The following is a 27,409-nucleotide window of genomic DNA, read 5'->3' as shown; positions in this document are numbered from 1 at the left end:
CATGGCATAAGCATACAGAGACAATAGCGCACACAGTAAAATATCAATTTTGTAACAGTTTCAGGTGCAGTTCGGCTCCTCTCCCTGGGGCATAGGTTGATTCCCAGGAGCATCTCAGCTTCAGCAGCCAGCTGGCTGTGTTCCACTGCTGCAAGACTCGCATGTTCCTCATCACGTGATTGGTGACACATGGGCTTCCAAGATGGAGTAGCACCTCTCCTCCCAGGCCCCCGGAGAATGTTACATGAAAAGTAAGCGAAAACAATTTAGAAACACAGAAAAAAATGAATACACTGTATACCATGATTGGTTTCGCTGCACCCCTTACTTTATAATATCTATAGCATTAGGAGTTAAGCAGAAATAAACAGCTGAGCCAAAGCAGCGGTGGCAAGCGAAGAGCATGTTAGAACAAAGCGGCCATTTTAGCAGTACTGCGCATGAGCGACAAGTTCCCTCCAGAACTACGAGTGCGTCACATCACATGGGTATGACCGACGCATGCGCAGACTGAAATCCCGCATAGCAGCGACCATATTAGTTGCAAGCGTAGTTAGTTAATAAACACATAGGCAAGCGTCTCTGGGACACCCGCGTGTAGTGTAAAAGTGCAAATTTAATAAACGAAACAAGTTGATTACTATATTAATGTTATGCGAGGGTTTTGAATTCAAGCAATTCGCGTAACGTGCGAATCCTTGCTCCATCAATCCCCTCTTTGATATTTACTATCATCACTATTAATGGAACCAGATGCCAACTTTCTCTTTCACATCTCACCCATCTCGATTTCAATTAACTTTTTGTTAAGCCTTTTTTCCGCATCCTTATTAGGATGGTAATTCTTCATTTTTTTATATATCTGATTATTCAGCTCTTCCAATTCAAGCTCATCAACATTCCTGTTCACTCCTCTCTTATTCACAGCATACTTCTTTTTGCATTTCTGGCATTTGCAACAAATTATTATTATTAGCGCAATTAAACTAATCCCTGCTATTGGCATCAGTATTTTACTCACAAGACTTTTACCTATGTTGGAAAACCAACTACCTACAGAGGAGAGACCATCAGTTAGTCTCTTCCAGGCACTGTCAACCTCCAGTGGTTTGAGTTCTTTTTCCAAATTAGTTATGTTTCTCACATATTTCTTAATTTTAACACTTTTATCTGGAATGTAAGTGCAACAATGTTGAGCTTTCAACATTCTACAGACTCCGCCCTCTTTTGCCAATAAGGTATAAAGAGCAAGTCTATTTTGTAAAACCATTAATCTGATCGCAACAATTTCAGTATTGACCAGCAGGAAACCAGCAGCAGTGTCAGTAGATAACCGATCCACTACTGTAGACAATTTGCAAATTCGGTGTGTATTCAGAACCACTCCCACTCCAGGTATCAATGCACTAAATATATCACCTATTATTTCTCCTACACTTTCTCTTCTACTACGTATTAGGCCATTAGTATTTTCATTGCTTCCAGCGGCGTCATTCACATGGTATATTTTCGGGAAGACCATGCCAAAATAGCAGCTTCCATACCAGTGATCCGGCAATTTGAAATAAGCCTTGTTTCCACATATATAATAAATTCCGGGAAACACAGGTTCTGACCCATATTTGAAACCCCAACCTCCAATTACCTTATAATTGTGTTCGCATTCACTGGAACCGATGAATACATTGTTATAATATCTCTCTATGAAGACAAAGTTTCCCCTTTCTTTCGAAATCCAGCAACAGTGCAGCGTTCTCTTCACCATTTGAGGTGCTTTCCATGTTTTCTGCCCATTTAGGAGTTTCCTGTATTTTATCATTAGCCTTTCTATGGAAACTTTCCCTTCTTTTTTCTGCCATATTTAAAAACATTTTCTCTTGTTCATGCAATGAACAGGTCAAGTTATTTCTGTGTGCTTCACCGAAGTCTATGTCACCTATAGTCAGAAAGTATTCTCCTATATAACGAGTCACATCGCTCTTGGTGTGTACAATGTTCAGGTTTTCCCCGAATAGGAAGTTCAGAAAATATTACGTCAGAGTTAGAATAGTAATACTGTAAAGTTCCTCTATAGAAGAGGCTTGCTAAAATGCTACAGGAAATTCCATAGGTTAGGGGTAAATGGTGATAGGTCACACCTTCAGCTACTGAAGTGTGTAGCTTCATGCAGACATAAGTCTTCTATTTCCATGGCTTCTACATAGTGAACTAAAAGATTGGCAAATACATTTAAGTGTGTCCTGTTTTTGATTCTGTGATAATGTAGTCCTCCCTCATTTGATGCATCTAAGTCCATTTTTGTCTGTCTAAGGCTAGAGGTTTTCTCACGTCTTTCTACACTTTGTGGTGTTTCTTCTGTCGGCAAAACATCTGAGTCCTTTGTCACTAATTTAGTAGGGTACAGGTTAGAGTCTTTGCTTATCATGAAAGGTATTAAGACTGTTAGTCCTATCCATATTATCAATACTATTGCTACACTACACAAGCATATTTTACAGCAAGTTTTACAGCAATTCTGTCTAGGTCTTCCATTCACATTTGAATCAGACATTTTTGGCTTAGAAGTTTTTTTTTCCAACCCCTCTTTGTAACTTTACACAGGTGGCTTACGCAGGTTAAACTTTCAGGTGGGGTCTTCTTCTTCGGAACCCTGATCAGCAATCGATTCTTCGTCACTCCTGTCACTTATTTCGAGGTCTTCAAATTCCTCTAGTACTAGGTAAGTCCATTCAGGACTCAGATATTTCTTGTTTTGTCTTTTTATTCTGTCACTCCGTCTTTGAGGCTTGGTTCCAGCCCTTTCCTTTTCACTGGCAGCCCTTTTTCTGTCTTTTAATTTTTCCTCAGTTTCAGTCTCAGTTTCAGTCTTTTGATAAATCTCGGTTCACTTTTCTTCCATTTAAGTCTTTTAACTGGCACTGTAATTTGGCTTTCTTCACAAGCTCTTTTGTTTTCATTCAGTTGTGGCACAGCTATTTCGACGCTTCCGTTTTCTCTTCCTGTCTGACTAGTCCCAGGTCTTACTACAGTTTCTTCTGCCTGGTTTCTAAACTGGCCTGGTTCAGGTGTATGCTGATTTTCACTTTCGTTTGTTTCAAATTCTGTTTCTTGAACACGTTCGTCTATTTCTATCTGATCCTGTTCATGCACTTCGAACCCTTGATCTTCTTCCGCATGAACTTCCGCTCTAATTTCTAACTGTCCCTTTTCCGTTTCTGGAGTTGTAGGAGGTGTGTCGATGACCTGTCCTGTCCCTATCTGACCTCCTTCCTCATCAGATCTGTCATGGATTTCGATTATCTGATTTTCTCCTTCTAGTCCTGTCCCATCCTCTCTATCTCACTCTCTATCTAGATAGGTGTATCTTCTGGTTCTTATTGGATCAAGAGCCAGATCATCTGCTGGGAACCATTCGTCTTGACTGGTGCTCGGTTGTTCATCCTCAGCTACTTCAGGACCATCGTCTGGAGACCCTTCAGCTGCACAACCTTCAGCTTCAGCCGCTTCCCTTTCAGTCACTTTCTTGGTATGACTTGCATGGATCCACTTTGGCACACCCGCACAATTTACTGCAGTTGTGGTGATGAGAATCACTTGCCTCGGTTTTCCCCACTTCGGTGCTAGGCAACTCTTTCGGGTGTATTTCTTAAGTACAACCCAGTCTCCTGGTTTCAGATTATGGACTGGAGTTGTGGGCCTGGCGACGGTGTCTTCCCCAATCTGGTGAGAGATAGAACGCACTTGGTCACCCAGCTGCTTGCAGTATTCTAGTACCAAATCATCAGAAATACTTAGCAGTTTGTGTCCTGGTACCCATGCCTGCCGCATCACTCTTCCCATTAGTATCTCATGGGGACTCAGGCCTGTTTTTCGGTCTGGGATGCTTCTCAGTCCCATCAGGACAAGGGGCAAAGCATCTATCCAATTCAATCCAGTAGGGTTACACATCTTTCCCAGTCTTGACTTTATAGTGCCATTTAGCTGTTCTACTTCTCCAGAAGCCTCTGGATGATATGCACAGTGCAGTTTTTGGGTAATTTTAAATGCCTCGAAGAGCTGAATTATTAAGTCATTGGCAAAATGCCCACCTCTGTCTGATTCAACCGTGACTGGAAAACCGAACCTAGGTATCAGTTCCCTTAGTAACAACTTGGCTACAGTAATGGCATCATTTTTCTTGGCTGGGTAAGCTTCCACCCATTTTGAAAATAGACAGACTACGACAAGGACATACTTCATTCCTTTACAAAGGGGCAACTGTATAAAGTCAACTTGTAATCTGATAAAAGGGCCTTCTGTTTTTCCAATTGTACTGGGCAATACCACAGTTTTCTTCCCAGGATTAAACTGCTGACAAGTTAAGCACCTCTGGCAAAGTGCCTCTGCAATGTTCCTGAACTTCGAATTGTACCATGTTTCTTTAAAAACACGAACCATTGCCTCTCTCCCTATGTGTGAGTCTCCATGTACCAGTCTTGCCTTTGAAGCAACCATACTGTCTGGTAACACAGGCATACCATCCCTATGGATAAGGACACCATCTCTATCCCTTGGTTGGCAATCATCTTTCTCCCATCTTTCTTTTTCTTCTGGTTCTGCTGCCTGTTGCAACCCTTTCAGTTCCTCCCAAGTTGATACATCCTCAAACACCATAAGTTGGCAGCTGTTTCCGACTCCCCCCAAAGTGATGTTCAATGACATCTTGTTTCGGGCACAATATTGGGCTATTTGGTCAGCATATCGATTACCAGCTGTCACATTGTCATTGCCGGATTTGTGAGCAGCACACTTGACCACTGCCAATTCTTTTGGTAACTGGATTGCTTCCAGTAGGTTCTGTACTACTTTTCCATTTCTGATAGGGGTACCTGAGGAAGTCATGAATTCTCTTTGCAGCCACAACTGGCCGAAGTCATGCACAACCCCGTAACCATATTGACTGTCAGTGTATATGGTTACTCTTTTATTTTTCCCATTTTTACAAGCTCTTGTCAATGCAATCAATTCAGCTACTTGTGCAGATTTTACTCCAAATAGGTAGGATGCTTCTATTGTTTTACTTAGATTGACCACAGCATAGGCAGCACTTAGGCCTCCATCCTCATGTCTCAAACATGAGCCATCCACAAACAATTCACTGTCTTCTATGGGCAAAGCTGTTTCCTTAATATCTGGGCGTGGTTTTGTGCTATATTCAGTAAGATCAATGCAATTATGTTCAACCTCTTCCCTGACTTCTGCAGCCAGTGTATTTGGTAATAGAGTTGCTGGGTTCAGTATATTACATCTAGTGATAGTTACATTGGCAGCACCCACTAAAATCCTTTCATACTTAGTCAGCCGACTAGGTGTGAAGTACTGAGTCTTGGTCTGGGTCAGTAGGATTACAACTGCATGTGGAACATACACAGTTACTGGATGTCCCATGACAACGGACTCACTTTGTTCAAGACTTGTGCAAGTTGCAGCTACTGCTTTCAGACATCCAGGCAATCCAGCAGCCACTGGATCTAGGGTAGCAGAAAAATATGCCACCGGACGTCTAGTTAGACCATGAATTTGAGTCAGGACTGAAAGTGCACAATTGTCTCGTGTGTCACAAAACAAGGCAAATTCCTTTGAATAGTCAGGCATTCCTAATGCAGGAGCTGAGCACAGACAGTTTCGTAATTTTATCCAGGATGTCATGCTTTCATCATCCCACTCAACTGGATCTTTTGCTCCTTTCTTGGTCATTTTTATTAATGGTTTGGTTAGGACTGCAAATCCCACAATCCATTGTCTACAGTATCCGACCACTCCCAGAAACATTCTGATGTCTTTCTGAGTACGGGGTAATTCCATGTCTCGAATTATCCTAATCCTTTCTGAAGTAACCTTCCGGATACCTTTTTCTATCTGGTGCCCCAGATATTTCACAGAATTCTTGCAGAACTGTAATTTGTCTGGCGATACCTTATTCCCTCCTTTACCTAGATGGTTCAACAATGCGATTGTAACAGTAACACAGTCGTTCCGACTTTTAGACGCCACCAGGAGGTTGTCTATGTACTGAACCAAAAATGATTCTCCAGGTAGGACTAATGATTCGAGGCATTTTTTCAAAATCTGGTTGAAAATAGAAGGACTCTCTGTGTACCCCTGGGGGACACGATTCCAGATGTAGACATGACTGTCGAATTCAAATGAGAAAATAAATTTGCTGTCTTGATGCAATGGGATGAAAAAGAATGCGTGACACAAGTCAATGACGGTAAACCATCCAGCATTCCATGGAATTCGGTACAAAATCACTGCAGGGTTTGGCACAATGGGACAACAAGGAACAACAATCTTGTTAACTTTTCGCAGGTCCTGCACTACCCTGTACTTCCCACTAAGCTTTTTTATTCCCATTATAGGAGAATTACAAGGACTGCTCATTACTTCCTGTATTATGTTTGCTTCTAGCAATCTTTTTATTTCAATAGCAACTCCGGCTTTCACTTCTGCATTCATTTTATACTGCTTGGTATTTGGGTAAATGGCATTTGGTTTTATGGCTATTTGAATCGGGTCTACATTTGCCATTAGTCCTACATCCCTTCCAGTGAAATCCCACACTTCTGGTATCACTGTCTGTTGGAGTTCTTCAGGTAAATCTTGCATTGTCAATTTCTTGATTTCTGAGTCAGGTCTTAGCAACATTAATTTGTACAATCCGTCTTCATCTGGAGTCTGGATTTCAACGCCTTTTGGTGTGCAAAAGATGGTGCGGTTCATTTTGCACAGCAAATCACGTCCCAATAAGTTCACAGGACTAGAATCACAGACAACAAATCTGTGCATTTCTTTAAAATTTCCTATTGAGATCTCCATTGGTTCAGTTACAGGGGTACTAATTATCTGGTTTGACACACCCACTACTTGGATTGCTTCTCCCGAGAGGGGTAGGTTAGGAACATCTGCTGTTCTCACAGTAGAACGGGTAGCACCAGTGTCCAACAGAAAGGTGACGTCATTTCCTTCAACCTTTCCTTCAATGTATGGCCCTGTCTGGTCTACCGGCAAGGAGGCGCCAAGTACGCACTCCTCGTTCTCCCCCTCAGGCCCCATCAGTAAGGTTCATCACAGAGGAATGTATCATTCAACAGGAATTGCGAGGTTGCTGCATTTCTATCATCTCTTCCTTCCCATACCTCGACCCCCTCATTCTGCTGAGCTTGGTTCTTATAGTTAGGTCTAGGAGCTCGCGGCAACTGATTCTGTTTTACCTATTGCTGGGTCTTTCGTGGCCCCTCTTTCTGCACCTGTGGATTTAAACCATTAATGGGGACATTACCAGCCTGTAAATTTGGACATTCGTCTCTCCAGTGCCCTATCTGACCACACCCGTGGCAGGGAAACTTCTTCATAGCCTCCTCTTGACTCATTTTAACTCGGGGTTTCCCTCCTCCCCCAGAGCTTGTGTTTGGGGTATTATTATTCATTTTACTTAACTGTTTTTCTTGTTGTTCCACCAATTTCACTTGAGCCCACATAACCTTTTCCTTTAAGGCCTTCCGTTTGTTCTCCATCTCATCTTCGCAGTACTTGGCGTACTTCAGGACCTCATCTATGGGTTTTCCCTGCCAACAGATTTTGTTATCCCTAATCCACTGGGAGATTTCAGGTCTCAAACCCAACACGAATCGATAAATGAAATGGGTCATATCCTTCATTTCAATATTATCGATTCCACTGTAGGTTTTGAATACCTGCAACAGTCGCTCATAATAAGAGTGCACAATTTCATCACGATTTTGGGGAGTTCTATCTATGCGGGTCCAATCAGTTTCTTTGGCTGGCACCTTCCCTTTCAAATATTGTATTACTTTGTCATACTGTCTCATTACATCTGGGGAGGGAGCTCCTGTTCTTGAGTCTCTTTCATACTCCTCACTGGGCCAATGAACTGCAATTTTACATTCAGTCCACAAATCTACAGGAACTACAATGTTGAAGAACCCATCTAGGTCCTTCAGGAGACACTTTTGAACTTTGATGAATCTCTCAACCTGCCTATACCACTCTACAGGTTTCTCTCTTAATTTTGGGAAGTCATTGGTAAAGGACACAATATCCTGTCGGGACCATGGTACATGTACATATTTTCCGCCTGGTACGTCTCTCATGGGATACAAGGTTTCTGGTTTATCGACTTCCTTTTAGAATGTATTCAGAAGTCTTCGGTCTAGCCTTACTGTCTTCCTTTTTCCTTGCCCATCTGGCTTTCCATTTTTCTAAGTCCCGCCATTTCTGCAGCAAATTCAACAATTCCTTTATCTGTACCTTTTTCCCTGACACATTCATGTTCTCCAGGTCCTTATCTGAAAATTCGGTTCTGTATGGTTTTTGTAAGACTTTGGATTTGCTAACATCTATTCCCATATTAGCTGCAGTGTCCATTAGTTTCTCATGGAACACTCTGGTGTTTCGGGTAAGGCTCTTGCTTATAAACAGTAACTCCTGCTCACTAAGAGTGTTCAATCTGTCTAATCCCACATTTCCAGCTATTAGTTCCTCCATTTCTATTCTTAGTTTGTAAATATCTAAAGGTTTGGGCTGGGGAGTTTCTTTTTCTAATTCTCGGGTCCATCAATCTAGTACCTCCGGAGTCACTACTGTGGCGCTCCGGTTCCCTGAAGCTGTTTCAATCAGGACTTCCTTGGCCCTAGTCTGAGTTCTCGTCCGTGGTACACTACTTTCCGGCTCCCTTATGGGCAGATCCATCAGGGAGATTACAGATTTGCATTCGCTTGCCTGATCATCAACTATGAGAGGCTCTTTTCTGGGCTGGGCTACAGGTGGTGTAATGACTGGTGTTTTTGGACTAGCCTGTCTATCCCCATAAAGAGGAACAACGGGACCAATAGTTACTGGAATTGTCAGGGCTTCAGGACTGGGATTTATCTGAGCTATGGTCTGAATGAGTTCATTTCGCTGTTTTATCAATGCTTCCTTTTCTCGTTCATGTAAAGCCCTGTCAACTGATGCATCATGTAATACTTGTGGAACTAAAGGAGGATACAGACTCGGGCAGTTGGGGCTGTCATACCTGATTTCTCATCACCGAACGGTCTATAATTTGGGACAGTAGTGTCAGGTCTACAAAATCCGTCTCCACTAGTTTGCCTATACCTGCTGTATCTGTTTCACTAACACTCCTCCTTCTAGGATGTCTGAAGAATGGATTTTTCGAGCTCAAAGACCTGGATTCCTCATCATATGGCGGTGGATTTTTCATAAACAAATCCTCCAAGTATTCATCTTCCGAATCACCCATAGTCATTAGGTGTCGGGTTTTCTCTGTGCTTTTTTCTCCTAGTGGTTCATTTACCCTAAATACTGGAAATAGTCCCTCGACCATCATATTCTGTCTCCACTGTTTCATCTTTTTCTCTTTGGTCTCTCTCTGCATCTTCGGGTACCATTTACTCACTCCCTTATCCATTCTGGGTCTGTCTCGCTCTAGTGCCTCAATTTCCCATTTTTCCAAAGCCTCATATTGCGTCATCCTGGGTCTGGGATGTAAATCATTCATTCGGGTCCTTAAATTAAATAGAATTCTACTATTAAAAGTACCATCTATGGGAAATGCTAAGATTCCATCTTCTTGGGTATACTTTGCCCAATTTTCCAACCATACACAGGTATGATAACCTTTATCAAACATCATAAATGATGCGGGAGTATTAGGTGGTGGAATGATTACACCTTCTCTAGTTCTAATGGGCTTGTCTTTCTTGAAATAATTTCTGATTTTGTCAGCAAATGACATCTTCCTCTTGTTTCCGTACATATTGTAAGGTCTGCCTCTTATCATCTGATCTTTACGAAAACCTAAATGTTGTGGATCAGGTAAGAATTCAGGATACCACATAGACTGCGTAACCAGAAGTTCTGTGGTTAACTACGTCTGTTGTTTACAAACCCTCTTCCAATACCAGCGCGTCTTTTACCAGTTAAAACAACCAATCAACTCTGTGATTGCAAACAATTTCAACCAATGGGTGCGCGGCCTTTTTCGCGAGACGTGGTCTCACGCTCCGGCACTCACCCCTCCTTTACAATACTAGCTTCGTTACACGCCCGCTGTTTCAACCAATACCAGCGCGGCACGGAGTGACGTCAGCGCAGCTTAGCGACCGACTCCCTCCTTCACAAGGTAACGGAAACTTTGAATTTTTCTTAAAGTGCAAGTGCTCAATTTAGTTAACAACGTATAACATTCGCCACTGTGCTCGAGTGTCTAAAAGAAAGAAAGTTTTGTTTCACTGCAAGTAAACCTCTTCTGTCTACTTTTCATACACTACGGATAGATCCTTCTGCCTACCCTTTCACACAAGCAATAGAGAACCTGTTACTTCTTTGACTCATCCACTCTTTCCGGGATATATACTAAGTCTAAAGTTTCACCAAAGCACTCCTTTGCTATCACTCAAGCTCCGATGAATCTACTACTCCTTCCTCGTGTGACCCTTACTAGGTAATATCACAACTGAAGTTTCATTAGCGAACTCGTTGATATCATTTATTCAACTATTCATTCAGAAAATCCTAATTAGCGCTTCTAGTTCTGCCTAACCATGCACTAATCTTCCTCACAGCAAGTGACCTCACAGCCGAGTGGATTCTGCTCACCACCCGCTATTCTATTCCCCGGGGATTCCAGACAACATAGAACAATCACTAACAATTTGTTAATCACATTCAATAATATAGCAGCATTTCATAAAATAATACTTTTATAACAGTTCAAAAAACAATAGCATTTAGATCGATCGATAACTGAAAGAAAATTTTATTTTTAGCCGCACATTTTTATTTTTCACGGTTTCATCAGCAAATATCTTATCTACCTATCTTAACTAGTCCTAACCATAGCTCTGCTACCAGATATTTACTGATAGAGCGCGCAGGTCACCCGATCCTTATTTACCAAATATATACACTACCGGGCCCATCAATATATCTTTTCTCATAAATCAGGTAACCTTCACAGCGCTATCAGTAATTCGGGGTTCTTACTTTCTATATATTTCATGTGTACTTGACTTACCAATCCTTGAGAACAGGTACCTATGATCACGACAGATCGGGAGCTAGCAGGGGTAGGAAGATACTACTAAACAAAATACCATATACATTGAATGTTGTTTATACCTTATAATAACCACAAACACAGGAAGTTTTAAAAGCTTTATCTAAATCATAAAAGGTTGTCATATGCCATGAGAATGAAATTTACACAGATCAAAACATCTATAACCAAGATCAGAAACACAATATAACTATGAATCAGCGTGAGAATCATTTAATATTCAAAGGATACTATGAGAAGGGAACATGCTAATCAGATCTAATCAGATTCGTATTTCATCACTAAAGGATAGGTAAGAACAGGGGAACATACTACTAAATGCTAATTAGAATATACTGAGAAATTTTGGGAAACAAATGCTTCAGAATAAATGCAACTTCTATAGGAAGGGTAACAGTGGAACATACTAAATATGCAAACAATTCAGCATTTAAGTAAGGGTACGGGAAAGATAAGGAACATGCTAGAAAAATATCTTCGTCAGAGTTCAAAGGTCAGAGATAAATCACAGGCAAGATTGCTTTATTAGGAAAAATAGGAGAGAAAGATTTAGATGGACGAACACCCACATATAATTATATTTACCTAGGACAGAATGAGGACTAACCCTGGCCACGGGTCAGTTAGGAAAGGCGGGAAAGGACCCTCACTGACTTGGAATGCCACAGTCAGGACAGGATCACCCCAGGATTGGATCCGGACTGGGCTCACGGAAGGGTACGACCAACACCTGCAGCTTCGGATGCAACGCCTGCGCTACGCCCTCTCTGCAAGGAATCTGCCAATAAAACCCGATTGGGTTCTCGAATCTCCCAGCAAAGTGCTTCGCCAGCACTTAAAAGTTCCTCCACCCCAGACTAAGTTTGTGGAAATTACGGACAGAGTGCTCCGCAGCTCTCTGTATCAATCACCTATAGAGTTCGTAGGGTCAGTGACAGGTCGGCTATTCGGACAAGTCGGACAATTCCTCTAGCTAAACCTAGGCCAGTTATACTGTTTTCGGGTCAGTAGACCACCCACAAATGTTGCAAGTGTAAGGATCCCCAACTTCGGATTGGACAAGAGAGGTGGTTAGGTCATTGTCACCTCCTAGAATTTGGTGTTCCCACAATTAATATTCAATTTCTTGAACCCACCCCTTACATTCCAGTTCCCATGGCATAAGCATACAGAGACAATAGCGCACACAGTAACATATCAATTTTGTAACAGTTGCAGGTGCTCCTCTCGCTGGCGCATAGGTTGATTCCCAGGAGCATCTCAGCTTCAGCAGCCAGCTGGCTGGGTTCCACTGCTGCAAGACTCGCATGTCCCTCATCACGTGATTGGTGACACATAGGCTTCCAAGATGGAGTAGCACCTCTCCTCCCAGGCCCCCGGAGAATGTTACATGAAAAGTAAGCGAAAACAATTTAGAAACACAGAAAAAAATGAATACACTGTATACCATGATTGGCTTCACTGCACCCCTTACTTTATAATATCTATAGCATTAGGAGTTAAGCAGAAATAAACAGCTGAGCCAAAGCAGCGGTGGCAAGCGAAGAACATGTTAGAACAAAGCGGCCATTTTAGCAGTACTGCGCATGAGCGACAAGTTCCCTCCAGAACTACGAGTGCGTCACATCACATGGGTATGACCGACACATGCGCAGACTGAAATCCCGCATAGCAGCGACCATATTAGTTGCAAGCGTAGTTAGGATTAATAAACACATAGGCAAGCGTCTCTGGGACACCCGCGTGTAGTGTAAAAGTGCAAATTTAATAAACGAAACAAGTTGATTACTATATTAATGTTATGCGAGGATTTTGAATTCAAGCAAGTCGCGTAACATGCGAATCCTTGCAAGCGCAACATTGTTGCACTTACATTCCAGACAAAAGTGTTGAAATTAAGAGGTATGTAAGAAATATTACTAATTTGGAAGAGGAGCTTAAACCACTGGAGGTTGATAGTGCATGGAAGAGACTGACTGATTGTCTCTCTTCTGTAGGTAGTTGGTTTTCTAATCTAGGCAAAAGTCTTGTGAGTAAAATACTGATGCCAATGGCGGGAATAGGTTTATTAGTTTTAGGAATAATAATTTGTTGCAAATGTCGAAAACATAAAAAGAAATATTCCATGAATAAGCGAGGAGTAAAAAGAAATATTGAAGAACTTGAATTAGAAGAGTTGAATAGCCAGATCTATAAAAAGATTACAAATTCTCATCCTAATAATGAGAGAAACCAGAATAGAAAGTTTGAAGAGATTGAAATGGGTGAAATATGAGAAGTTTGCATCTGTTTCATTAATTCGTGATGATATAAAATATCATCAAAGAGGGGATTGATGGAGCAAGGATTCGCACGGAAAGCGACTTGCTTGTATCATGAACCTCGAATAACCCTAACTATGTAATTAGTATGTTCGTCTTACTAATTTCTTTTTCCCCTTGATATTGGGTATCCGAGTGAAGCTTTCTTATGTGTTTTCTAATACTAATACGTTTGCATCTAAGATGGCTGCTGCTATGCAGGAATTTCTACTGCGCATGCGTCTGTCATACCCACGTGACAGGACGTACTCAAAGCTTTGGAGGGAAGTCTGTCGCATCTGCGCACTAGTGTTAATATGGCTGCTCACATGTGAGAGGCTTGCATTGCTGCTTTTGCTAAACTGTTTGTTCTGCCTAATCCTAATGCTATAGTTTATTATAAAGTAATGGGTATAGTGTAGAAATTCATCGTATACCGTGAAATCATTTATTGTGTGTTCTAAAACTGTTTCTTTTCCATTTCATGTTACACTTTGAAACTTGGTCTGTCTCGTAACGCTGTACTCCATCTTGGTTGAAACTGAGGCTGCGCAAGATTCTCCAGTCTTACGGTCAAGTGACCTTTGGACTATTGCCAAGGAACTGACTGACTGGAAGATGCTCCTGGGAAAGTGGCCTAACGAACTCTAAATCGTATACATTGTAATCACCAATAGAACATCCATTGTCAGGAAGAAGAACTTGGCATGAGAACCTGAATTGGAATGGGCGTGGACATAAATTTGAATAAGGAGAAAGCGAAAGTCTAAAATGTAGGTGGTGTGATGACCTGTCCTCCTCCTTTGTCCAATCGAAATTGGGGATCCTTACCCTTGCAACATTGGGGGGTGGTACACTAACCTGGAAAACAGTTTAACTAGCGTAGGTTTAGCTAGAGAAATTGTCCGACTTGTCCGAATAGCTGACCTGTCACTGACCCAACGCACTCAATAGGTGATTAAGAGCAGAGGGCTGCGGAGCACTCTGTCGGGAGGTTCGAGAACCCAATCGGGGTTCTGGAAAGTTGAAGTGCTGGCAAAGCACTTTGCTGGTGAAAGCTGTAACCCAATCGGGGTTTTGGCTGATTCCTTGCAGAGAGGGAGTAGCGCAGGCGTTGCAACCGAAACTGCAGGTGCTGGTCTTATCCTTTGGTGGTCTGGTCTTGATCCAAATTTTGGGGCTTTCCTGTCCTGATCTTCCTGAACTGCACCTGCTCGCCTACTGGCACTGAAGTCTTTGGGGTTTCTACTGTCCTTTCCAACTGACCCGTGGCCAGGGTTGGTCTTCACACCATTCTAGGTAAATATAAATCTGTGTGGGTCATTGTCGATATAATTTACGTCCTTTTCTTTACCTTCCCTGAAATTTGCAAAGTTTGATTTCATATGTTCTATTTCTTTCCTTTCCCTTGGCAATAGTAAAATTCATGTTTTGCTGTTTATTAGCATGTTCCACTTTTTGACCCACCTTTTAGTCAATGATAAGTGTTTCCATGATAGTATATGTTCCTTTTTCCTTACCCTCCCTTTAAGGAGTTAAGCTTTGTTATCTGAATTAATAGTGTGTTCCAATTCTTACCTTCCCTATAGGTATGTGCTAAATTTGAGTCTTGATTTTGCATATTGTGTTCTGTTTTTCCAAACTGTCAATAATTGCGAAAGTTCTTGGGTTTAGTATGTTCCCTTTCTTTACCTTTTTTTAGTCAAGTAGCGAAAGTCTGTTTCTCGAAATAGCATGTTTCTTGTTCTTACCTTCCCTTTATTTTGAGTTTGCTAAATGTTTGGCATAATCTATCTTTTGCATAGCCATATTCTGTTTTTAATCTTGGTTATTGATAGTTTAATTGCTTTTAATCTGTGGCTCATGACTTTTGATGATGATTAGATAAAGAGTTTGAACCTACCCCGAGTCTGTGGTTATTATATAAGTGCAAATGTTATGGTATTTTTTGAGTGCTTTTCTTTACATAACTCCCTGATTCATCGTGGTCTTAGGTACTAGTGACAAGGATTGGTAAGTCAATGGTATAGGAATTAGTGCAATAAAATAAACTGGTAGTAGAGCGTGGGTTATCTGATGGAATAAATGTATGTTTGAATTATGGGCCCAGGTGAGTATTGGTAAATCATAGACCTGCACGCTCTATCAGGTGTTCAGCCCAAATACGTGATTGCCGTGATTGAAGTATTTTCAAGATGGCAGTGGCTACAGAAGAAGATGTACTGTCTCTTGTTACTTTAAGTTGTTGCTATGTTACTTAAATGGTAAGCAGCTGATTCTGATTCCAGAATGTGTAATGAGCTAGAATCAGGATAGTTTCCAAGGAGCTGGAAGAAGCTGTGTGTTTCTCATTGCCCTGATGTTTTGGTGTGGAATAAGCTTCATGTTAAAGATGTTCGTGTGTCTGCATACGTCTTTACAGTAATTGTTCCTCGATAAATCAAATCTGAGTGACTAAGAAGTTGCAGACTCCTGTAATATTAACCCGTGGCCAAGGTAAGCGTTGTTCCACTCACACAAGAACCCCTGCAAGTATTTTTCTCACTAGTTACTCCAAAGTGGCAGCGTCAGGGTGTTAGACTCGCGTGGGAATTCACCACAAAACGTTAAATGTGCAACTTTGACCTAAAGAAACGTGCGCCTTTTCATCAATGTTACTCCAATAGGTTCTAGTGATTAGAAAAGTAAGCTGCGGGGATGGAGATTGTGACACCTCACACCTGTGAGGAATGCTTACACTACCTTTGCGTAGGGTATCTGTGTGAAGATAGGGAGAACAGTGACGAAAATATTAATTGAAATTATTTTCCACATTTTCTGATACTCATTTGTCCATGCCCCCTTTGGCTACGCTAACGACTATATTGCTCTGTATTTAACCTTAGTGTCGCATTTAGCACCTGCCCAGGCTCCTCATTCTTTGGAATAAAGTTCACTCTGCAACTTTAGAGTTCGTTATTCAACAATATCCTAGCGATGAGGTATCTGAACTCTATGGCGCTCCTCCAAAATGTCAAAGCCCATGGATACTGCAGGTGTTGGGTGGGACTTCCCCATAGACAGTCAGATCTTTCAATTAAGGAAGAGAAAAATGCAGTTTTCTTGAAGATTCATGGCTTGAGACCTTTAGCTATAGAGATGGTGGGGAAAAAAGCAGCCCTTCAGCCTTATATTGCCCGTCTCGAGATAATCCACATATATTGTGTTTACTTTTACCGTGTAACGGCTTTCACACGTTCTTTACTAGTACTGCTTAAATGTTCCTACGGTTTTTCTTTTAAATTCGTCGACCTTCTAATTCCATCTTGTGTTAAAATATTAATTGGGGAAATATAGCCTCTCTTTTAGATTTATATTGCTACTGCTTTATTGTGCTTTAACATATTTTCCATTCATATTCAACGCACTTTAATTGCATTTCGTTTCTTTAAAAGAGAATATCATTTTCCAAGCTTAGTGATAATGTTGGTGAAAGTTGAAAAAGTAAAAATAACCTTAGGGGCATTTATGGAGCAATAAAAAATTTTTTTTGAAAAAAAATATTTTTTGGTCTGACAGCTAGCGATTGCAAGTGCTAACACTGTAGAAAAGTGAACACAATCTTCTAGGCTTAATGACCGCGACCTCGTACGAGGGTACCACACCACTGCAACCAGACAGGGTTTTACAGAAAGCCTATTAATTCAACGGTACCTACAAGAAACAATGAGTAGTGGTAGCACATGAGTGAAAAGGAAACTCCGAGAGTGCCCCAGACGTCAAGATGTACCACCATTCCATTTTCAGTCACAAATTACAACGTTTTGCGACTCTCAAATGGAATGTGCAACAGTGTCTCTGACACTGTTTGTGATTACTAATGGGGTTGCAAATGACCTGCCTCATCAATAATCATGAGACAGGTTGAAATCTGCGACCCATTAGGAATGGCCAGAACTCTCCAGGATGGTGGCCTGCTGGGGTCAGCAGGCCACCATGTCCGTGATTGCTTTTTCAATAAAGCAGATATATACTTTTTTAATGCAGGCCTTTTTCCTTAAAGGAAAACGGGATGCTTTAAAAAAAAAAAAAATTGTTTCAGTTTCATTTTTTGTAGAGTAGTCAGTGGTCTGTGGGACCACTGCCTGCTCCTAAAAAATATTTTCGCATCCATTCACTTCCCAATTACAAGTGGCTTACCACCTACTTGAAGTAGGTGGTAAACTGCGAGTGTTTTGTGAACGCAAAAAACAGTTGTACATCTTTGTAGTATTCACGTCCACACACTGTAGATGAAGTTAAAGATGTTTATTAGAAGATATGTAGATAAGGTGGAACAGCCCAACCAGGAGCATCCAGCATGATGCTCAGCCCAATGACAACTGAAGGCCTTAGCCCACAAATTCCCAACATTCTCATGCGCATCATAACTGCAGACTGGGCTAGTGGTGGAGAAAGCTTATATATAATATAAACAAGGTGCAAGGATACTACATTATCCCCTTTCTTCCATAATGATAGTAAAAAGGAAGGAACACTGTTCAGAAAGAACCAAAGAAGTGAGGAAAAGGAAAAAACATAAGCAGCACAGAAATGCGAAGAAATTAATGACAAAGAAGAAAAGAAGAGGGGGGCGTGGCCAAGGCGTCAAGATAGCGGTCGCACTTTGAGAGTGCTCCGGACCCCCCTTCCGTCATCCGCCTAGCTCCTTCCTGCCACAGTGCCCATCGACGCTCCTCGCCTGGCTGATAGAAATTGGCGCCTCTCGGGCTGCCCGCTGCTCCCTTCCTGAGGCGGACGGGTGTCTACTGTGCCCTTGCTGCTCTCTTCTTCTCGGCGGCCGGACACCGAGACAAGATGGCGGCCCCCTGGTGGGCTCCAACCTAAGTGACGAGCCGCCTTGGAGCCCCGGTGATCACCGAAGACCAGCGGCGCCAGCGACGGAGGCTGAAATCTCGCTGATCCCCCGGGGGCACTGGGGGCTGTGGCGAAGTCCCTGACTGCTCCCAGTCCACACGGAGCCTGGAGGGGCTGTGGAGGCCGATTCGTCCCCGGGGCGAGAGAGCGCCCAGACAGGATACACTGCCTGAGAAGCACGGGCCTTGCTGACCGGGGCCTGCCCGAGCTGACGCCACTGCCTGGACCTGAGCCGGGGCTGACTGGGTAGAAGAGACCGGGCTTCCCCGGGCACCTGACTGCTGGCGCCGGAGTGCCCCCTGTCGCTCTCCCCCCCGCCCTGCCTTGTTGGAGGAGCAGACACCCGGCCTAACTTTGCTGCACCAGAGCTCCCCACGCCAGCTGCCATATTAGGCGCACAAGGGGGCTTGCAACTGGCCCCCCTGACCACCTGCTGCTGCAGCGGGCTCCATCCTGCCTACCACCTGGCCGTTGGAGACGGTGCGACAACACCCAGGGAGCTACCCTTTGACGGCGGGCCGGTGAGTTGGCGCTCGGATATCCGGGGGGCTGCGGAGCAACTGGGGGCTCGGCCATCTTGTCAGGTGGCTTGTGGTGTGGTGTGCGGTGTGGAGTGGCGCTTTCCTGCCCCCCCCTCTGTGCCCCCCCCCCCCCCCCCTGACCGTCGAGGGTGCCTGATCCGCTGGGCTGGTCTGGTGGGATCTTCAGGACGGCGGGGGTGCCCCCCTCGTCCTGAAGTGCGCCCTGGCCTCAACTGAGGAGGTACACTCACCTCGCTTCCTGACCATGCTGAGGGGCTGTTGAGCCTTCCCCCTGGGGTGCCACTGCGCCTGGCTTGACCTTCGGAGACTCAAACCAGCTTTCAGTCCCCGCTCCGGACAGTGCGCCGTCCTTGTCGTCCCTGACCTGCGATGCCATGGAACGCGTGGGCTAGAGACCTGAGGATCACCCACTTGAACTGCCGGGCGGCCGAGGCGTCCCGCCCTGCGACTGTCTCCTCTGTCCGGGGCTTGGTGGCCCTCCACACCCATGGGCAAACCCCACGCGCCCTCGGCCCCTGGCCCCACATCCCAAACGAAAATCGATAAATTCGCCAAGGTCGACCGGGGATCTGGCATAGAAACGACACCTGGCCCTGGCCAAGCCGGAGGGGACCTAGCGACTATCCTGCAAGCGATCTCGGCGTCCCAAATGTCTGTCGAGACCAAGATAGGAGAAGTACGGGTCGATGTGTCATTCGCCAAGACCTCCACAAGGCCACAGAATGAATTACGGAAGCTGAATCCCGGATCTCTACTGTGGAAGACGATGTCTCCACCATAAAGTCCCAGATGGCCCGTCTCCAGTCACAGACCTCGGAGCTCCACCGCCGAGCCGAGGATGCTGAGAACAGGGCGCGCCGGAATAATTTGCTCCTCCTGGGCTTCTCGGAAGGAGTGGAAAAGGCTGATGCAGCTACCTTCTTAGAAGATTGGATCCGCACCTGGATGCCTAAGGAGAGGCTCTCCCCATGGTTTGCGATAGAGTGCGCCCACCGATCTCTAGCCCCCAAACCACCACCGGGAGCCCCGGCCCGACCCTTTATCCTCTGTGTCCTCAACTTCTGCAACAGGGACGCCATCTTGAGAGCGGCTAGGGAGTTGGGGCAGATACATCATCGAGAATCTAGGATAATGGTGTTCCCGGACTACTCGAGGGAGGTCCAATCCCAGCGTCACTCCTATGACGAGGTGAAACAGAAGCTCAGAGCGATGGACCTCCGTTACAGGCTCCTCTTCCCGGCCGACTCAAGGTGTTCTTCCAGGGAAAGACCCTTTTCTTCAATTCCCCGCAGGAGGCGTGGACCTGGATCACGAAGGAGAGGCCCCTCCAATTGCAGGCGACCCGGTCCCCGCCCCAAAGAGCCCCCGACCGAATGAACACTTTTAACAACAAGGGACCCCAATCAAGTCAAACAGGGACCTCGGGGAACAGTTTTATGGAAACAACAGTGGTCCCATGCTTATGTGATACAACACAACAAATAAATATAGACGGAATCGTTTCTATATTTTCAGAAGGACATGTCCAGCCGGACAGAGGTCTTCCAGGTTTACTTAATAAACACAGTTCTTCAAAGAATAAGATGACAGGAATACCTTCCACAATGCCCCTGTGTGGTACACAAGCCTGTGCCCGACACTAACGGGGTGAACACAAGTGAAGATAGTAGGAAAGGTTCAAGGCAAAACAAACGTTTTTCTGTTTTCATATAAATTTGTACAGAAAATATCAAGCTGCACCATTACATAAAATCAAACAATCAGATTTGTATCGGGTGCATAAGCAAGTCGACGGCGTTTCGGTTTCATCAAGAAATCATAGAAACCATCATCAGGACAATTAAATACTTTGCCTTTACATTAAACCTCAATTTTGCCTATGAGAAGAAGATAAAAATATACTTTAGAAGCAGAATACATATAAGAATAAGTAAAAGTGAAGTGACTCTTCGTGCGCAGTGCACATGCTGAATCGTCAGGGAGTGATATTATTCATAACCTAGTTGTTGAGGCAGTGACATAAATCACAAGTGTATAGCATGCGTCCAAGGTTGCTATAATGTGCCTATGGGGCATTAGTGATTGCAAGGGATGTTGATAAGCATGGGCGGAAAATCCGTTTCGCTCGCGGATTTTGCGGATTTCCGGTAAATTCGCAATCCGCGAGATCCGCGAATCTCCCGCAAAATCCGCAAATCCGCGAGCAGTGGATTTTATGGCTTGCTCGCACTGTTCGCGAGAGTTCGCGGCTTGCCAGTACAACTTCGCACCCCGCGAGTAAGTGCTGAATTGCAGAAATACGATCTTAGCAAAACTGAAACTACTTACCAGGTTCAAAAGTTCAGGCTCATCATTAGTAGCCATTTCCTGTAGTGCTTCCTGAGGGGCCCCTCCAGAGTTCAGTTGCCAGTTGCAACTATTATGTGACCCTGCTCTGAACCTCAGAATAGTTACACATATGCCACAAAGGTCCTGAATTACAGCTAAGGGAGACAAGCAGGAGCCAGGCTGGAAGTTAAAATCCATTAATCAGCCCCTAATTCATTATTGTCAGTTGGGGCAGGGCAGGTGTTGTAACTAATTTTGCAACAATGAAAGCACTTAGCAAGTGCAAAAGATCACTAATCAGGAAGCACTAAGGAAGCAGGTGCCAGCTAAAAAAATATTCTGTGACACATTAATCAGCCCCAAATTAATTCTGGTCACTTGAGGCAGGGAAGGTGTGCTTTGCTTTGCCGAAAATAATGTACACTGGACAACCAGAGGGTGTGGTGATGAAACAGAGGGTGGCATGGGTGGGCCAGAGGGTGGCATGAGTAGTCAGAGAGTGGCAGTGGTGACAGAGAGTGGCAGTGATGAAGAAGAGTGTCCCAAACAGGCTGGACACGTAGAAACAACAAGTTCGCAAAACTTGCGACCCGACAGGTAAGTTCGCAAATTGCGAAATTGTAAAAACCCTCGCGAACTGGCAGAAACACGCGCGAACACAAAAAAAAAAAAAACGCAAATTCGCGGGAATTCGCGGATTTTGCGGATTGCGAGTTCGCAAATCCGCAAAATTCGCGAACGCGAGATTCGCAAAATTCGCCCATGCTTAGATGTTGATCGCAGTGCCAGTGAACTAAATTCGTGGTAATAACGTGTAACTAGCACTCGCCGAAGAGTGGGGCTACTTCAGAATGATGGGCGCCTCGCGCTGCTTACCGAGGCAGAGCGCGTGTGGGCACAGATACTAGTTACTGTCAAGATGCCCGGACCAGTCACCCTATAAAATGGAAGACGTATATTAGAGCAGACCGATGGTTTGGGACAGCCCTGCGGGCGAAAATGGAACAATAACAGCAATCTTACCAAAATGGAGCGTCAGGTATTGCCGGTTTACACAATCGTAAACGGGCGATGCCAGGACAAGCCTGAGAAGAAATAAGGTCTATTAAAACCAGGTCTATTAGAAAACGGAGCAACAAACTAAAGCCAAAATAACATGCAGGTCGCGGAGTTACACTTACCGATAGCTTCGGTCATGAAGTGTGTCCCTGGCGTGCTCGTGTCCTGAAACCAGGAAGTAAAAAAGGGGATGGGAAGCGCTGTGATTGGAGCAGTGCACCAGAGTGAAGGGCATAAAAATAATGGAAGGACTAAGTTCCAGGGGCCATATTGAAGTGAAACTTTACGTGAATACCATGCAGAGTGACATTAAAGTTTGAAATCATTTCAGGAATTATGGAATAATTTCAGGAAACAATTAAAAAATAAACATCCATTTCTGAATAGCATGAAAAGGGGATTATTTCAGGAAAGTTGGATTTCAGGAAACAATAACAAGTGAGCACTCGTTTTTGAACAGCATGAAGAGGGGATAAAGTCAAATCAGATCAGTGATGTCCAATCCTCTTGCAGGTTCAGCCCGGAATTCAGGCTATCGGTCTTCAATATCCACTTTAATTCCTCTTTGTTGAGCAACCGGCTCAGGTCGCCACCTCTAGGTGGAACGATAATCTGTGTGATGACAGTCCAACGGATATCACTTTCGGTGTGTCCCTTGTCCAGAAAGTGTTCAACCAAGGGAGCGTTAGGGGTTCTGCAACGAATGCGGCTGCGGTGCTGGGAAATCCGTAATTTGATCTTTTGTTTTGTCTGACCAACATAGATGCAATCGCAAGGGCATAAAATCGCATATACAAGATTACAGCTGTTACAATTAGTAAAAGTGCATAAATCATTTTTTACATCCCTATACACAAACTCTTTTCCCTCTATTGTATACTCACAGACTACGCATGAGCCACATCTAAAGTGACCCCTTACGGGTGGTAATGACCAATGGTCATGCAGTGTGACATTCCTTCCCGGTGTAGCAGGTAACGCTGCCCTCACTAACTGGTCCTTCAAGCTTTTATTCTTCTTGAAGGCAAAGAGAGGGATTTCCCAGTCAAGGGGCCCCGAATTCAAAATGTGCCAGTTTTTTCTAATGCATTGCGTTACCCGGTGAGAAATGGTAGAGAAAGTGGTTACACAAACTGTTTTTACATCAGTAGTTTTCTGTTTAGGCTCTAACAGGGTGTCACGAGGGCAATACCAAGCCCTTTTCATAGAGTTCTTAACCAGGCGTTTGGGATACCCTCTAAACCTGAGTTTCTCCGATAAAGTATTTGCCTCTAGAAAATAGTCCTCTTTCTTGTAACAGTTCCTTCTAAGCCTTAGGAACTGTGAGTAGGGAAGGCTGTCCCTAAGAGCTCTAGGGTGACAACTCCTGTAACTGAGCAGAGTATTTCTCTCTGTGGGTTTGCGAAATAGGGATGTGTATAAAGCCCCTTCCTGATGTTGGATGTTCAAATCCAGGAAAGGGATACAGTTTTTATCAGAGGTTAAGGTGAATGTAAGCCCATTACAATTATTGTTGAGCCAGTGCGTTAGTCCTGATGAATAAGGTGGGGACCCTATGGGGGCGTGCCCTGGTATCCAGAATACTTTTCATTACAACTAATGAGTCTTTTTGGGGGATATTTGTATACAAAGACTCTACGTCCAGTGTGCATAGAGTCTCATGTATAGGATCAAAAGGGTGGTTCTCAATCAGGCTGATTATATGCATACTATCCCTAACATAGCAAACAGTAGTGGGCACAAAATCCTTCAAAAAATAGTTCACATAATGGCCCAGTGGTCCCCACCTTATTCATTATCCAGCTTTTGGAAATTTGTTTGACTCAGAACTTTTTTCTCTATGACTCGGATTTTTACCAGCAGGTACGGGGCTGCTCCATGGGAGCCATTTTTGCACCGACTCTGGCAATTTTGTATATGGATTGGCTGGAAACTCACATTATCCTCCCTAGTAGTAACCCATTCCATCAAGGGTTACTACTTTGGAAGCGTTATATAGACGACATCTTGTTAATCTGGGGTGGGTCCGTTGAAGATCTTTCAGGACTAACGCACTGGCTCAACAATAATTGTAATGGGCTTACATTCACCTTAACCTCTGATAAAAACTGTATCCCTTTCCTGGATTTGAACATCCAACATCAGGAAGGGGCTTTATACACATCCCTATTTCGCAAACCCACAGAGAGAAATACTCTGCTCAGTTACAGGAGTTGTCACCCTAGAGCTCTTAGGGACAGCCTTCCCTACTCACAGTTCCTAAGGCTTAGAAGGAACTGTTACAAGAAAGAGGACTATTTTCTAGAGGCAAATACTTTATCGGAGAAACTCAGGTTTAGAGGGTATCCCAAACGCCTGGTTAAGAACTCTATGAAAAGGGCTTGGTATTGCCCTCGTGACACCCTGTTAGAGCCTAAACAGAAAACTACTGATGTAAAAACAGTTTGTGTAACCACTTTCTCTACCATTTCTCACCGGGTAACGCAATGCATTAGAAAAAACTGGCACATTTTGAATTCGGGGCCCCTTGACTGGGAAATCCCTCTCTTTGCCTTCAAGAAGAATAAAAGCTTGAAGGACCAGTTAGTGAGGGCAGCGTTACCTGCTACACCGGGAAGGAATGTCACACTGCATGACCATTGGTCATTACCACCCGTAAGGGGTCACTTTAGATGTGGCTCATGCGTAGTCTGTGAGTATACAATAGAGGGAAAAGAGTTTGTGTATAGGGATGTAAAAAATGATTTATGCACTTTTACTAATTGTAACAGCTGTAATCTTGTATATGCGATTTTATGCCCTTGCGATTGCATCTATGTTGGTCAGACAAAACAAAAGATCAAATTACGGATTTCCCAGCACCGCAGCCGCATTCGTTGCAGAACCCCTAACGCTCCCTTGGTTGAACACTTTCTGGACAAGGGACACACCGAAAGTGATATCCGTTGGACTGTCATCACACAGATTATCGTTCCACCTAGAGGTGGCGACCTGAGCCGGTTGCTCAACAAAGAGGAATTAAAGTGGATATTGAAGACCGATAGCCTGAATTCCGGGCTGAACCTGCAAGAGGATTGGACATCACTGATCTGATTTGACTTTATCCCCTCTTCATGCTGTTCAAAAACGAGTGCTCACTTGTTATTGTTTCCTGAAATCCAACTTTCCTGAAATAATCCCCTTTTCATGCTATTCAGAAATGGATGTTTATTTTTTAATTGTTTCCTGAAATTATTCCATAATTCCTGAAATGATTTCAAACTTTAATGTCACTCTGCATGGTATTCACGTAAAGTTTCACTTCAATATGGCCCCTGGAACTTAGTCCTTCCATTATTTTTATGCCCTTCACTCTGGTGCACTGCTCCAATCACAGCGCTTCCCATCCCCTTTTTTACTTCCTGGTTTCAGGACACGAGCACGCCAGGGACACACTTCATGACCGAAGCTATCGGTAAGTGTAACTCCGCGACCTGCATGTTATTTTGGCTTTAGTTTGTTGCTCCGTTTTCTAATAGACCTGGTTTTAATAGACCTTATTTCTTCTCAGGCTTGTCCTGGCGTCGCCCGTTTACGATTGTGTAAACCGGCAATACCTGACGCTCCATTTTGGTAAGATTGCTGTTATTGTTCCATTTTCGCCCGCAGGGCTGTCCCAAACCATCGGTCTGCTCTAATATACGTCTTCCATTTTATAGGGTGACTGGTCCGGGCATCTTGACAGTAACTAGTATCTGTGCCCACAAGCGCTCTGCCTCGGTAAGCAGCGCGAGGCGCCCATCATTCTGAAGTAGCCCCACTCTTCGGCGAGTGCTAGTTACACGTTATTACCACGAATTTAGTTCACTGGCACTGCGATCAACATCCCTTGCAATCACTAATGCCCCATAGGCACATTATAGCAACCTTGGACGCATGCTATACACTTGTGATTTATGTCACTGCCTCAACAACTAGGTTATGAATAATATCACTCCCTGACGATTCAGCATGTGCACTGCGCACGAAGAGTCACTTCACTTTTACTTATTCTTATATGTATTCTGCTTCTAAAGTATATTTTTATCTTCTTCTCATAGGCAAAATTGAGGTTTAATGTAAAGGCAAAGTATTTAATTGTCCTGATGATGGTTTCTATGATTTCTTGATGAAACCGAAACGCCGTCGACTTGCTTATGCACCCGATACAAATCTGATTGTTTGATTTTATGTAATGGTGCAGCTTGATATTTTCTGTACAAATTTATATGAAAACAGAAAAACGTTTGTTTTGCCTTGAACCTTTCCTACTATCTTCACTTGTGTTCACCCCGTTAGTGTCGGGCACAGGCTTGTGTACCACACAGGGGCATTGTGGAAGGTATTCCTGTCATCTTATTCTTTGAAGAACTGTGTTTATTAAGTAAACCTGGAAGACCTCTGTCCGGCTGGACATGTCCTTCTGAAAATATAGAAACGATTCCGTCTATATTTATTTGTTGTGTTGTATCACATAAGCATGGGACCACTGTTGTTTCCATAAAACCCGACCGAATGAACAGCGCTGCACCCAGGCAACGCAGGACTGGGTCCCGCAGGAGGGGCACATGCCGGGGGGTGGGGTCCCGTTCGCCGGAGTCGAGGGCCCAGCGAGCCTTGCCCCAGACGCAGAGGCGCAACCCCGATCCTCCGCCATCGGCTTCTTCCCTGATTGACGGGGACAGTGCCCTCGGTCCTGCAGATGCCCTAAGACGCACAATGTCGGACTCTGGCATGTCCAGGAGCCCGGTGGTTTGTGGATCGAAAGGGGAATCCGACTCATGACTGGTGGCACCACTGCAGCAAACTGCTCTGACCCGTGGCCCGGAACCCGCGCCCATGTCTGAGGCGCTATGATTGGACTCGGCTGGGGCCTACTTTCCTGACCTGCTGAAACTCTTCCAGCACTGCAACTCGGGCCTCAGGGTTTCTCCTGCGTTACCTCATGGACACAGGCCTAACTATAAAATATAACCCTTCTTCTATCCTACAATTCGAATTGTGATGACTCTTCGCTTGTCACTGTTGATAATTATCCTACACTATGGAGGGGGGTCCTCCCTACTGGTTTCTTGACGACTGTTCCTGCCCCTTACTAAACGTTTTAGCTTAGCACCCTTCCCCTAGTGGGGGTTGGTTCTTGT

The sequence above is a fragment of the Lissotriton vulgaris genome, chromosome 1_1, assembly GCF_964263255.1.
Source record: "Lissotriton vulgaris chromosome 1_1, aLisVul1.2, whole genome shotgun sequence".
NCBI lineage: Eukaryota > Metazoa > Chordata > Amphibia > Caudata > Salamandridae > Lissotriton > Lissotriton vulgaris.
The sequence above is the reverse complement of the archived record's forward strand: the minus strand, read 5'-3'. Positions refer to the sequence as shown.